This window comes from Catharus ustulatus, chromosome 4 (genome assembly GCF_009819885.2).
Source record: "Catharus ustulatus isolate bCatUst1 chromosome 4, bCatUst1.pri.v2, whole genome shotgun sequence".
Lineage (NCBI taxonomy): Eukaryota > Metazoa > Chordata > Aves > Passeriformes > Turdidae > Catharus > Catharus ustulatus.
In genome coordinates this window covers 20,684,937-20,698,989 of record NC_046224.1, presented here as the reverse complement: position 1 = coordinate 20,698,989, position 14,053 = coordinate 20,684,937, and the positions used below count along the sequence as shown (strand labels likewise).

Below are 14,053 nucleotides of genomic sequence, written 5' to 3'. Positions count from 1 at the left end.
AAAACCCAGTTTGGTAAAAACACACACCTAACTGATCCAAACAGCCTAATGCTAAAATGCATACATGCTTTTACTTAGAGATATTATACTCCTATTTCCTGCTAGACACTTGCACTGCCTGCCCAATTTACTTACAGGAATAACCAGAAGGTCTGACCAGCAGCTCGAGCCATGTCAAAGCATTTGCTGCTATGCTTATGTTAACAAATGTTAACCAACCTTCTGAAAGGAGTAAGTTCATAGACTATTCTCCAAGAAACAGAAGAGGGTAGCCCAGAGGGATGGGGACTCTATTCATAAAGCTATAGCTCTCCCCACTGTTATCATCCCATAAAAAGGGGACTAAGCAGGTAGAAAGATACACACTGGAAAAAAAAAAAAAAGCATGAACATCTTTAAAGAGAGGAAGTATTCAGGACATTGAAGCAAGGTAAGTTATGCAGTCTTCCACACATACACTTACTCAAGTTATCTCAGCAACACAGTTATCTCAGCAATAACTGCAAGTGGGACAAGAAGTGATTTGTACAACCTACGGCACTATTCACCGTGTGAAAGTTTAGGAACCCTTGACCCTAGCAGTCTTGCTGAGCAAGTAATTTCCTTTCAGCATGTGTTAATGCTGATAGATCAGCCTCATCTTACCAGAGCAACCAAGGCCCAAGATGCAATCTGTGATCAGCCACTTAATAGTTATACCTGTGCTTACAGAGCGGTCTATCTGAAATAATCTCATTTGCTTCAAAGAGGCAGGTGAGATTTTGAGAAATAGTTGCCTGAGTTAAGCCTTCAGGGCCTATACTTAGGATCTCAGTCCGAGCTATTTCAAAAACATTTAACTCACAAAGAATACCCTAACTTCTATGAATAATAGCCATGAGGAAAACATGTATTTCTACATAAAGATTATTTTTAATTAAGCAAAAAAAGTCACTTACTTGTGTACACTCTCTCACCAGCCTTTTTAACCCAAATTTTCTATTTAGTGGGAATCCTAAGGATGTTCTTAAACTTTCTGAGGTACCAAGAAACTAGTAGAGCACTATTCCTGACAGACACTCACCACCTTTTCGCTGTAAAGATAGAAACTGTTAGGATCCTCCAACACACCTAATTTTAAAAGCTAACAAAGAGACACCTGAAGAAACATGCAAGTCAAAAGAAGACATAATTTTGTCACTGTATTCCCCCTTTCCAAAACAATCTTTTCCCCTAAAATGAACTTAGTTTGCAATTTAGCCAAGTTCAACTGCCAAGCATTTCTAAATACTTGCATGTGTTCATCTTGTTTATGAAACGCAGAATTCCAAAAGCCTAAGGTGCAGCACAGTTGAATCCTAGACCACGAGTTAGACCATTACATTATTAGAGAGGTGCTAAGAAACTAGCAGTATATTTGACTATTTGTAGGCCATCTGAAACTAATTCACCCTTTTGAGTCAGACAGCTGTTTTATTCCCTGCTCTTCATAAGCCTGTATTTTATTTTTTCTCTTTCCTTTTTCAGCAGTGAAAGGGGCTAGAAAAAATTTCATTCTTCTACATATTCATCTTTCAGTACGTGTGCTCTTCTGTTAGTGCCAGACACCATGTTTACATGAATATGAAGTCAAAGTACAGGGATGTTCAAATCAAGACATTACAAAACTATAACAAAATACAGACAGTTAACACACAGTGAGTTAGAAAGCTGTACAGGCTCAGTAAAAATGTGACTGGCCAATATTAACTTCTAAAACTTTTGGATAGGAGGAAGCCAACATCTGCTGGTCTAGAACTTCCACAGCTTTAACCAGCTAATGGGTTTTGCTTACATTAACACACACTGGAGAGAATTGCTTCTCCTATGAACAGCGTACTTGGTATTACCACACTGACAGAAGCATACAAGCCATGGACAATTAAATCCTTTCTGGTATGGTAACAAAGCATTTTAAGATAGTTATCTAGTGTATTTTCCCTCCCCTTTACTGTACATACAAAGGTACCGGCTGCTCACTTTTAAACTGGCAGGTAGAGCTGTAGGACCGTCGCTAGAAGCACGATAAGCACCCATACACAGCCTTATCATTTGCTTCTGCTAATGCAGAAAATGGAAAGAGCTTCTTGGATTTTGCAAGCAGGAGACAGAAAGTTACATACCGGTTGCTTTACTGACAGATAAATCTCAGCAGGTTGCACGGACTGTCCAAAATAACACCAAAAATAAAAGGCTGCCATTCACCATCTGTTTGCCTCTCCCTCAGGAAAAAAAGTGCATATCACAAGAAGAAATGGAGCCTGGCTCCGGGGAAGAGGAAGAAGGAGAGAGAGGAAATTTCCACGCAAATTCTAAGTGAATCACGCCGCGATGCCTGCGCCTGGCCGCGCCGGCCTGCCCCAGCAAATGCAAGCGGTTCCGGGGCCACCGTCCCTCCAACCACTCCGGCCGGGGACCCGGCCCGGCCCAAGGGCTTCCCCGCGCCGGAGGAGGTGGAGGGTGGCGAGGAGGAAATAAATACAGCCTCCTCCGGGCAGCGACACGGACGGAGCCCCTTCCCCGGCGCCCCCGGGCAGGAGGAGCCGCCCCCGCGCCCTCCCCTCACGGCCCGGTGCCCTCGGCGCCCGACAGCGGCCCGGCGCGTCCTCCTGTCGCCGGGGCTGCACCGGCGGGTGGGCTGCGGCCTGCGCCGTCCCGGCGAAGCCTCGGCGCTCTCGTAGTCAGAGCGGCCCGGCTCCCCCCCGCCTCCTTCTCGTCTCTCCTTCCCTCCCCGGCCCGGCCTTCAGCTCGCACTCACCCGCCTTCCTCCTGCCTGCCCGGCCCGCGGTGCGTGTGCGCGGCTCTCCCTCTCAGGCTGCCCGGCACGGCGGGGGCGGCCGGGCGGGTGGGTGAGTGAGTGAGCGTGCGGGAAAGGAGGCGAGGGGAAAAGGAGGAGAAGGGTGGGGAGGGAAGGAGAGAGGCGGCGAGGAAGGAGAGAAGCGGAGGGGAGAAACCCGCAGCGGCGCTCCTGGGGCGGGACGTGCGGCGGCGGTCGGTCGGGCGCTCGGGCGGCTGCTCCGACGACCTTTAAGCGAGGGACGGGCAATCTCCGAGCTCGGGGCGCTTCGCTGCCAGCCCGGCCACCATCTTACATTGGGAGACTTGCTCCGGACGCCGCCCCCGCTGCGCGTGCGCTGCCGGCAGTGGGCGGGGAGCGGCGCGGGAGGGGGGACGGGGCGCGACGGCAGCGGCCGCGACGGCGCGGGGCATGACGGGACTTGTAGGCGGCGGCGGTGGCCCGGGCAGCGCGGGAGGAGGTGCAGGTGGTGGCCGCGCCGGCCCTACCGGAGCACGGTCTTCTTCCGCCGGGCCGGGCATCGGAGGCTCCCCGCCGAGCAGGGCCGTCCCACCGCTACCCCGGGGAGTCCCCGTCTGTAAACTTCCTGCAACTTCAGTTACCTGTTGCTGGACACTAAACCGCGTGAGTTTCAAGCACTGGGATGATTTATTCAAAAATACTTTTTTTCCTGTCATTGGTATTGCTTTGGGGTTTTTTTCTCCCCTGCCGGGTTGAAGCGATCCCGTGTACCTCCCCGTCGGACTCTGCCGGTTGTTCGCTAGGGCACCAGGGGACGTTGTCCCAGGAACACCTGAGGCGGCTGCCAGCGGTCGGGGTCGGGGCTGGACGCGGCTCCCGCCACAGCCGCCACCGGCAGCTCTGGCTCCCGGCGCGCCAGCCAGCCGCGGGCCCGCCGGCAGAGCGGGACTGCGCCCTGCCGCCGCCCCGGCCAGCCACCGTCCCTGCCTGCTGCCGCCCCGGCTTCCCTGCCGCCGCCCCGGCCAGCCACCGTCCCTCCCTGCTGCCGCCCCGGCTTCCCTGCCGCCGCCCCGGGCAGCCACCGTCCCTCCCTGCCGCCGCCCCGGGCAGCCGCTGGCTGCCGCGCTCCCCGCCAGGGTACCTCTGCGCCGCCCCCCGCCTCACCCTTCTCTTCTTTCGCTTTACTCTCGCTTCTTATTTTGTAGAAACTCAGAGAAACTATATTACTTCTATCCTCTCTTTGTACCGCAGACACCCTGGGCCATGGAGCTGTTCAAATTGCACCCATATCCGTCTCTTTTTCCTGTGATCCCCGATGCTGCACAAAAGACCTCATCACCTCAGCTAACAGAGGGCTTTTACTCATCGCCTTCGTACCTCTCGTGTGCCTTTGCTGCCCTGGCATCCTTAGCTCTTCAGCCAGCCAGCCTTATCCTAAGTGTTTAACTAGCAGGTATCTCCAGGGCACAAACTATTACTACTTTGGCCATGACAATATTCACCTCGGAATTTTACTTATTTCAGCAATTGATAGGACAAAGAGGTGTTCATCACCGAATGCACTGGTACAACTATTACATTTAATGGCATGGATTTTTCTTCTTTATTTTTGTTTCTTACTTTGAAGTATTATACTAGTACAGCTTTGTACAATATGCCTGTTCTGCCAACAGTGGAACTTGTGTTGACATAGCTTATCACCTTCCTAAAACAAGCTAATGTTACCTTGTGCATATTACGTTTTAGACTGATATATGTATATCCCCCACAGGAAAGCTCTATAAATTAACTTTATTACTTCTTGCTGCAGGCAAGACACAGGTCTGCATAAAAAGATATGCTGTTCTCAGCAGTAGTCTTGACATGTGAAATCAAATGCAACGTTATTCAGAAAAGAAAACATAAAACGGAATGTAAACACCTGCATATGTCTTAGACTATAACATATACTTAATATATTACTGTAAAAGTAGCTAGTTAGTATGTATTAATCAAATTCAGGTGAATGTATGTATATAACAATGTATTTCTCAAAAACTTTATTATTTTCACATAGGTTCCAAAAGTACCTGTTATGTAAGTAACTTATATAAGTAATGTAATTGTTGACACACCTAATACCCAGCAACATTTCCTGTTGAATAAAAACAAGTACTCTGACTTGAAAATAATATAACTAAAAGCTGCAATTTTGATTTAGAATTGAGGCTGTAAATATTAAGTGAATTCTGTGATTTCTTTTAATTCAGAATTGAGTGTTTCCCATAGTAAAAGCCTGTTCAAATCACTTTGCTGAGACCTGCCTGAACAGATAGCAGCAACATCCAGTAATAATGTAGGAAGAAATCTACATGGATGAAGACTACTCTGGCTGATGTTACCAAAAGTTATCCATAGCCCTGCTTCCACCTCTTCTTTAATCTGGTGAGAATAATTCACTAGGCCATCATGTGGCCATTTTAAAGTTTTAAAATGTCCTTAAGTTAATTATTTTATTACTTTTAAGTAATTGTAATTGCTTTCATAAGGTTACTTAACCACATTTTGACATCTTATTTACTTTTGTACATGTTTTGTAAATGTAAACTCAGCAGGACTGTTTCTAAGAAATCATTTTCATGTTTATAAAGAAAAGCTTTTGGAATACATTTTCTTGGAAATAACCAATATGTACTAGCTAGAGTAAAAATGCATATTGATATGATTTATATATTGTGGTTCAAACTCCATTGACATTTGTTGCATACGCACTGTCATGCATTGATTCACACCATGTACTGGGAAATTGTTCTACCAGGCAATGATCCACAGTCACTGTCTTGTGGAACAAATGTAGGAACCTACTAGGATTCTGCAGTCTGGTGTGAAGCCAAGCTATTTCCAGGATTGCTCCTGAGTTAAGGCACCACCATCTCAAATGGCTGCTGCCAGCCTGTTTGGAGGAAACAATGGAGGATCCAGAGAATGGACTAGATAAAGACATGATGGTGGTGTACTGATACTGGCAGGAAAGGAGGACGTGGAGCTCTAATAATTCCATGCCTGGTTGGGATAGACAGTAATTATGCTGGGACTTCAGGATGGTAAAGGTTGCAAGGAATCTGTATAGATGCAGTGTGAATATTCAGCAACAAAGAAGCAATACAGCAGCACCTCTACATGTGGACTTTCTGCTCATTGGGATTGATAATGGTCTACCAGTGTAGAAATATTTATCACACATGTATTTCACTGTGGTGGTACTGAGAAAATACTTGCAGTTTTATAAAGTTCATGACCCCAAACTCTGCGGGCAGCAGGGGCTGAATGTATGTGCCTATATTTCAGATTGAAAGTTGGGTTTCCTAAATAGAAAAAAAATATTTTTTCTCAAGGTTCTGCAAAGCCTCATGGATCGCTACAGAAAGCTCACAGATATTATTATAGAATGATATACAATGGTTAATAACAGGTTTTTTAGAAATTCAGCCTTATTTACTGAAACAGAAATAAGAATTTCACTGCAGACTGCAATGGATGTCATTGATGTGTCCGCTCCTTTTCTCACTCTTGGAGGTCCAAATATCTTTCTGCTTCTCTGACTAATGATGCCTTTTACTTGGCAAATGCACTGGAGAAAGGAACTGCATGACTGTTCTAACTCCAGAATAATAATGAAGGGCTTTGTTGGGAAATTAAGGGCAGGTGGAGGAGCCTTACAAACACTCCGATGGATATTTACAGCAAGAGGCAGATGTTCACTATGTCTTGTTGGAAATCCATGAGAAGAGAAGATGATCTCCATGCTGCTCAGGGAAACAGGATGAGTTAATTGTCCTGCTCTTTCTTCAATGAGAGAATGGAGTGGTGAAAAAATGAAAGTATTATAAAGATAATGAGAGACATCTTTGTTATATTTTTGAATTATTAGGGAAAAAATGAGAATCTCAATGGAATGATTCAGTCAATTTTTTTCATTACAACCTTATTTATTCAGCACAGATCTGGCACAGCATACCTTATCTGCCAAGTGCACTTATCTTTGTAAATGAAAGCAGAAATCAGTCCTGTTTTCTGGAAAGGGTGTAGTGGGGACCTCCAGGAAGCTCCCACTATTTTTTTACCTCAGAGTGCACTTTAAGTAGTGGCATAACATCTTAATATTCTTCAGAGGACTGGGGTTTTTTTCACAATTTACAGCAGATCTTCCTGTATGTTTTATTTCCCTTGTCCCAAACTCCTCTGAATCTAGATACTCATGTCCAAGTTAACAGAAGTCATCATAAACATCCTTCTATCTTTCCTTCTTATTTTGCTTCTGTGCTGAAATCCGTTCACAGAATCCTTGATGTTCTCCTTCCTATCCTCCTTTTCCTTTTTGAAATAATTTTTATTCATTAAAGCAACCTGTTAGGCTAAAGTTCCTCACCATAGTGGGGCCTTTGTTGTCAGAGATAAATTGCAATTATTTGTTATTTCTGCACTGAATTTAATGACAATAGGTTTTGGGGGTTTTTTAAAATGAATTTTGGAATGTCATTCCCATCTGTTTTCCAGTTTGGGCTTCCCTAGGAAGTGGTTGTTCTCAGGTTATCCCATAGTGTGTAAAAAATAAGAAGCTTCTCTCTCGCTACATCTCTTTTATATAGAAATCCTGTGCTGGTCTTGGAATGGGAAGGAGGAAAGAAAATGCTCAGCTGTGAGATAGTATCCTGCTACTGAATGGTAACAGGACTTAAGTTTGCAGTTTTATGTGCACCTCTGTAGCAATGTTACCTTGAAGCATGCTTCCAAGAGCCGAGAAAAAGTCTTACAGCAAAGGCAGTGGATAAATTAGAAGGGTGTGCAGCATTGCATAGAAGGGTACTAAAGTATATTCAATTGCAGAAGTGAGAGAGACCACACAGATAAGAAACCAAGAAGGCTGCACTGTTTTGCTCCATGCATAAAAATGGAGCACAGTCTTTGCCCTAAGATCTCCTGTAACATATGCAGGTCAGCATCATGTGCACTAGAAGGGAACAGACTGTAGAGCAATTGGCCCAAATTCAAGAATTTTATATTGCTAAAGGTTTGATTACAAGTGTTTTATAATCTTAGCATTTTGAAATGTTTAATTTTGGTAATTCATCTCATAAAATGTGAAAGGAAGCTAAAGAATGCTTAACAAATTATAAGCCAAAATACATTTGCTATTGCTTTTTTTTTTCCCTGCATTTGCTGTTGCAAAAATTATGCATGCCCTGCAATCTGTATTCCCTTTAACTCATGGGATACTGCCACATTGAGTAGCAGGAAGAGCAGCAGCAAGCCCAGATGCATAGCAAGCAGGGTGAGAACACAATATTGGGTTCTTGTTTGTGAAGCACCACGATGACCACAGCAGAGAAGGTGGCACTAAACAGATGGAAAGAGGCTCATGGTTCATACATATAATTTTCTCCTGCCAATGATGGCATTCATATACCACCTGGCTTAGAGTTGCAGAGCTATGACAAAATATAGGACATGATAAGAATCCTTTCCTCAGCAGCATTTTCATGCTAACCACCTTTCTGGATTTCAAACAGCTTTTTCGTAACCTCAGTCTTTGCATTTCAGTTCAGGGGTTTGGAAAAAATACTAGCTCTACAACTCCATGTTTGAAGTGACATCATTTGACAGCTGTGGTAAGTCACCTGGGCCTGTTACAATAAAGGAGTTCAGCAGTTGACTTCCTTGGATAAATTTTTCACAGCTTATCCTTTTTTGGCTCATTAGAAGTCATGGAGGTCTTGTTCACATCCTTTCAGTTCTTGTAGAAAAGCCAGTGTTACTTGCTTTATGGCAGCACTGGTCCATTTCTCAGGAATGTCCCTCTCTTGCATTCAGTTTTACCAACAGTCACAAATGGTAATGTTTGAAGCAGTGCCATTAAGTTGGGGCTGGATATGCTGATACACTTAACCCATGAGACAGTACTGGGGAGGGAAAGAGGTAATGCTCAAAAAAAGTCTGGAGGATCACAGACATACTGGAATTGCAGTGGAAGCCATCAGCATTCAGCAGGAGAGATTGACATACTTGATCCAGATGATCTTGTAACAGAAGAGGGCACTCAGGGGCCAGACAGCAAATAAACCAGATCACATTATACAATGAGCAAAAATTATTCAAAAATGGGCAGAATCCTCTCATAAACTGAAGGGCTGAGGATCCTGGATTTCATTCATGCTGAAAAAGAAAGCCCAGCCACTTTAAAACAATCATTACAAATATGCTCAAGCCAACTCATCTGAAATATTTGAAGTAACATGCCTGTGTAGTCAGGACTTCATTATGTTACTTATTGTTTTCAGGGAGTCATCACCTGCTCTTTAAAGCAAAACATACATTATGAGACAGAATGATTGCTCATTATTGTCATATTCCTTAACTGCTTTCTATATTAGTGCATTCAAAGGAATGTATTTTTCCTCTTCTGCCCTTCTCTGCCTTCATCCAACAGCAATCAGCATTTTCCACAGAGCTCAAAATTGCTCACATTCTTATAAAAATGCCTCAGCCGTTTGGGATTTGCTGAGATGAAATAAAAAGTGCATGACTTGAGAAAATGCAATACTTTATCCTGCATATTGATTCCATGGCTGCTGTATAAACAGGAACTGTCCATTACAAGCACTTCCACTGACTTTTTCTTGTGTTGGAACTCATGTTCTGTATAAGCCAGGTGTGATAGGAGCTCACCTGTCAAGAAAATCATGTTGCATTAAAGGGTTGGCATGAAATTTAATGCTTGTAAATATATTGCACCAGCCAAGCTGCAACCTTGCAATTTTCCAGACAGATATATTTCCTTTTGCCAAAAAGAATGTGAGCTACTGCAGCTAATTTTATGCTATATAAATAATGCTGATAGAGAGACAAGCCTGAGATTAGATAGGTTAGATAGGCAAAGTAATAGATTAAGTAGGAAAATCAAAGTGTTTATTAATCAGAAATATGGACATGTTCCTTAAGGAGCTGCAGGAAACCAGCTGTAATGATGACAAATGAGAGATCCCAGAATAATTAGTTCATATAGACAGCACTGTAACTGAGACATAGATCTGCTTGTTGTACAGAGAAATTTGGCTCTTACATTCTGATAGAGAACATTTCCGCTTCTTAGCCTGTGCTTGACACGCCAACGGAGGGAAGGTTGTGCTGTGTGCCTTGTGGTGCTCTGCCCACTTTGCCTTCTGCTCCATCTTTCCCCCTGCACCATGGTGGGATCAGGCCAAGAGCCACTACAGGTCAGGAACATATCCAGGGGGAGCAGAGATCAAGCTGGTATCCTGACCATATTTTATAGATTAAGCAAGATACCTGAAGCATGGTAGATACTTTGCTATTTTAATATTTCTTTTTTTCAATCTTTCCATATTAATTTTAAAATTGTACTATGTTTTCCTTGGCAACATTTAAAAATCACTGGTACATCAGTGTACGAATATGAGAATTTCCTGCTAACAGACCAGACATGGAACTAAAGCTCTGGGTAGACCCAGTTTGTTTTATTCCTAATAATCCAGCATTTGTGAGGTTTTAAGGAATGATAAATCGCCTCTTCTTAAAGAGGTTATGTTAAACTGCAGCTAGTCAGCCTCTGGTAGGTGCCATATTTTGCTAAAGCAAATGAATCAGGTGCTGATTTTTATTTTAACCTACTTTCATTTTGTTTTCTCCTGTTTACTTTCTTCATGTTGCTATCATACTTGGGAACCCCAAATTAATTTTTGCATGGAAAGCTTCAGAACAGATGTGCCCCAAACAATTCCACTGATAGTGTATTGTGTCATGCTTGCCTGAAGTGTTATAACTTATTTTATGCAAACTTGTATGCTGGGCCTTGAAATGTACTGTGCAGTTGTCAGATTGTCATGGGAAGAAGGTAGGATATGCTCAGTGTTTTGTGTGGTTTTAGTCCATGCCTAGCAGTATTTCTCCTGACTAGTACACAAACCACTGTAATGTCTTAAAGCCACAAAATGTGTAACGTTTAGGTGTTTATATTTGCATGGGATCCCATCAAAGTAGCCTGATTTCCAAAACCACTGAGCATTTGCAACTTCTCCCGAGGTCAATGAAAACTCATCTCTGAAAGACAGTTCCGTTCTGGAAGTTTCCTCACAGGATTTCTATGTTGAATATTATATCTACACTATGGAAAACACTGTGTGCAATATTATGAGCATTAAGATTAAGTGGGTAGCCTGCTGCTTCTCATTTGTGTAAAAAGACTTGGCTAAAATCAGGCACAAGAGAGAAGTGAGCTGCTGGTTGCTTCTTCACTCCTCTTTGCAGATAGGAGCCTAGACATTGGACTTCCTTCCTTCTGTGTAATAGATACCTTTCCTCATTCTTCTGAGCAGTATATACTTTGACTCATCTCAGGCCTACTTCAAAGGGACAGAAATCAGAGGGAACACTCTCAGACCTTTCCTACTAGAGTGAAGTCATACATTCTTACCTCAGGACAGGTAAACAGTGAGTTATCTCAGCTGAGATCTTAGTAAAGACAAGGGAGTTAATTTTTCATCTTCAAGATGTCATTAAAATTCAAGTTTATTTGAATGTAATAATTTAAGTGAAAATGCCATGATGGATTTTATTTTAAAATAGTTAAAAAGATAAAGTATCTCTTTTTCAAGGTATGTCTACTTTCATGTGAAAAAAAAAAGCTCAGGTCTAAAAACATGCAAACTGCTGAATGGTTCTGTTGTACTCCTATAAAAAGCAAGACCAGATAGCCTAATCGAGTTTTATTAGGCATTGCTTTCTAATTGTTGACATGACTGAATCATCAAAGCTGTAAAAAGTGCTTGTCTAGTATTTTGAGCAGTGTACTTCCTTAAGAAAACTTAGCTCTGGTACAGCATTCACCTTTAATTGGTACCTTTCCTCTCAGATAACTGTGGAATTAAGATGATAAATAGAGTCAAATTTCATGGCTCATCTTCATTTTATATAGAGTTTTAAAGTTTAGAGCATGGTATGTCCTCTTTACAGGAGGTCTGCATGTCTCAGTCTGCAAGAGGGCTGACAACTGAGCAGCCTGACAGCACAATTACCTGCAAGGTGTGTCCTACTTGGAAAAGGCTGAGCTTCAGCAGTTTGGTCATGTCACAGCATGTGACAAAATGTTACCAAAGAGGTGATTACTCCTATCCTACCACAGCAGTCCGTGTGTCAATTGGTTCTAGCAATGGCAGCCATACTTAACGAAGAACTTCTTGCTAAGCTATCTATGGCTGCCTCCAGCCTTGATTTGGATGAGAAAATGCAGGATGTGGGCAGAGAAGCATCGTGAGAATAAAACACACTGCCCTGGGTGATACTAGAGCTGAGTGTGCACTTACTGTACTGCACTGTGTTCTTCCCCTTGATCTTAAATACCAGCAATTAATAACGATCCCCTTAACGTTGTCCAAGTTTGTGTTTGCACAGTATTGAAAGAGAAGGTAAGTTGCTTACATTCCTAGAAATGAAGCAGGCTGTTAACTCTAGAGGGATACTAGCTTCTCAAAAAGTTCTTTTCTTGTGTTATGAATAAAAGTTCTTGTTAGGCAAAACTTGGAGTTGGATCATTATTTCATGGAGCCATGAATAGAGAGACAAGAAATAGAGAAATAAGAAATCAGTTTATTGAGAGCACTGGGGCTGTATGACTCACTGATTTATCTGAGTAGGCAAACAAACCAGAAAGTATTGAAAGAATAGCTGTGATCAATGAAAATAAAACCACAATTTTGTTCTTGCTGAGATCAGAAAAAAAAATCCACTATGAATACAGATTGTCTAGATTTGGAATATCTGTAAAGGAAAAAGGTTATAGCTGGTCAGGTTGACAGAGTTGGTAGCTCACTTTCACATACAGCTCAGGCTTTCAAGAACTCTCCAAAGTAGTTAACACATAAGTTACATATTTTTGTGTAAAGAAAGTGAATTAATATTTGAGTCAAACACATGCTGATGTGCTTGTCAAAAAGACTTATCACTAAGACAAATCATAAGAGAAGTATTCTTTACCTGTTGGTCAGATTAGCCTTTTGAATGGTGGGATTTTCTCTGCCCCCTTCCCTGGCAGGTTCCAGTTGCATATCTGGTGGAAGTTTAATTATTTTCACAAAATTAAGTGTCACTAACAAGAGACTGAGAGCATAAAATGCCAAAGACCCCTCCAATATCCATGGGAGGTAGCAGCCGTATATTAAGCTGGGAGGGAAGAATTTAGCAAGTCTCTCACAAACTGAACAAGTAATCTGAACTCCTCCAGTCAAAGGGAGGCATTCATCTTCCCTATAACGCTCTTCAGATCTCACCTCAAAACTGACACTAGACTTTCTGAGAAGTTCTGGGAAAAAAATATTTTGAAACACATTTATCATCATCCAATATAAAACAATGTCAAACTAAGACACCCAAAAGGCATAATCAAATCCTCATTAAAACTATGGCCATCTAATTTTTAGGGGTTTCTCATAACTTAGTGTCTTTGTGTAGTTACAGTCTAAACATACCTGCAAGCAAATCTTTCCCTCAGTGTTTCAAAATGAGTCATTACTTCAAGCTTCTCCTGGGCTGGACCTCACCATAACTACTTGTTTCTGCAGACAGACTGCTCATTAAAGAGGACTCAGAGTAATGCATACAAAAAACAAAATTATATTGTTAACAGGCAGATGCCTAGGAATGCAGCTGAGTGATGCAAATACAGCAGGAGGAGACTTTAAGACGTGACTTGCAGTGAAGTATTTTGACATCAGAACCAATTAATACAATTTCTTGTTCCAGAAATTGAATTTGTTCAGTTCATGTCCTTTAGAGTCTTGCTCCTGAACATAATTGTTCCCTGATTCTCAGCAAACTTAAATGAAACAAAAAAAATAAAAAAGGACTGGAGCAGAAAGCAAATCCTTTCTTATACTACCTATTTAACCATGGGTTTTTTTCAAATAAGTTTTCTCAGAGCATTATGACAGGGAAAATATTTCAGTAACAAATTGTCAGAAGTGCAGAAGATATATTTTGCATGCTTCTTGTCTTCTGCCCAGAGAACTCCAAAGAAGTGGACAGTGCTAGGAAGATAATTAACAAAATGGCAGCATAATTTGTGAGGCAGTTTTACATTGCAGTAGTGATGGCTTTGCAAGATACCCTTTCCCTGAGGCTCATTGGTTCCTATATCAATTTCACTCAGTTTTTAAGTATAATGATTTATTTCAATTTAGCTTAAATTGACTCCCTCTCCCATTCCTTGCATTTTATCTAGTTACA

At 42.3% G+C, this 14,053-nt stretch overlaps 1 protein-coding gene and 1 long non-coding RNA gene across 5 annotated transcripts in view; one reads left to right on the top strand and one right to left on the bottom strand.

The window, feature by feature from the left end:
• CNOT4 (CCR4-NOT transcription complex subunit 4) overlaps positions 1-3,137 on the bottom strand; it is a 76,449-nt gene extending 73,312 nt beyond the window's left edge. For 2 of the 4 annotated variants that reach the window (XM_033058387.2, XM_033058389.2), the window contains exon 1: positions 2,777-3,137. The gene's annotated coding sequence lies outside the window, so the exon portion shown is untranslated. The remainder of the gene's footprint in view (positions 1-2,776) is intronic. The other 2 variants (XM_033058388.2, XM_033058390.2) reach the window with 1 other exon arrangement.
• Positions 3,138-3,263: 126 nt separating this feature from the next.
• On the top strand, positions 3,264-12,291 carry LOC116995989. The gene is made up of 3 exons (XR_004417849.1): positions 3,264-3,439; positions 4,028-4,705; positions 5,026-12,291. It is a non-coding gene; the product is annotated as an uncharacterized LOC116995989 (long non-coding RNA).
• Positions 12,292-14,053: the final 1,762 nt, after the last annotated feature.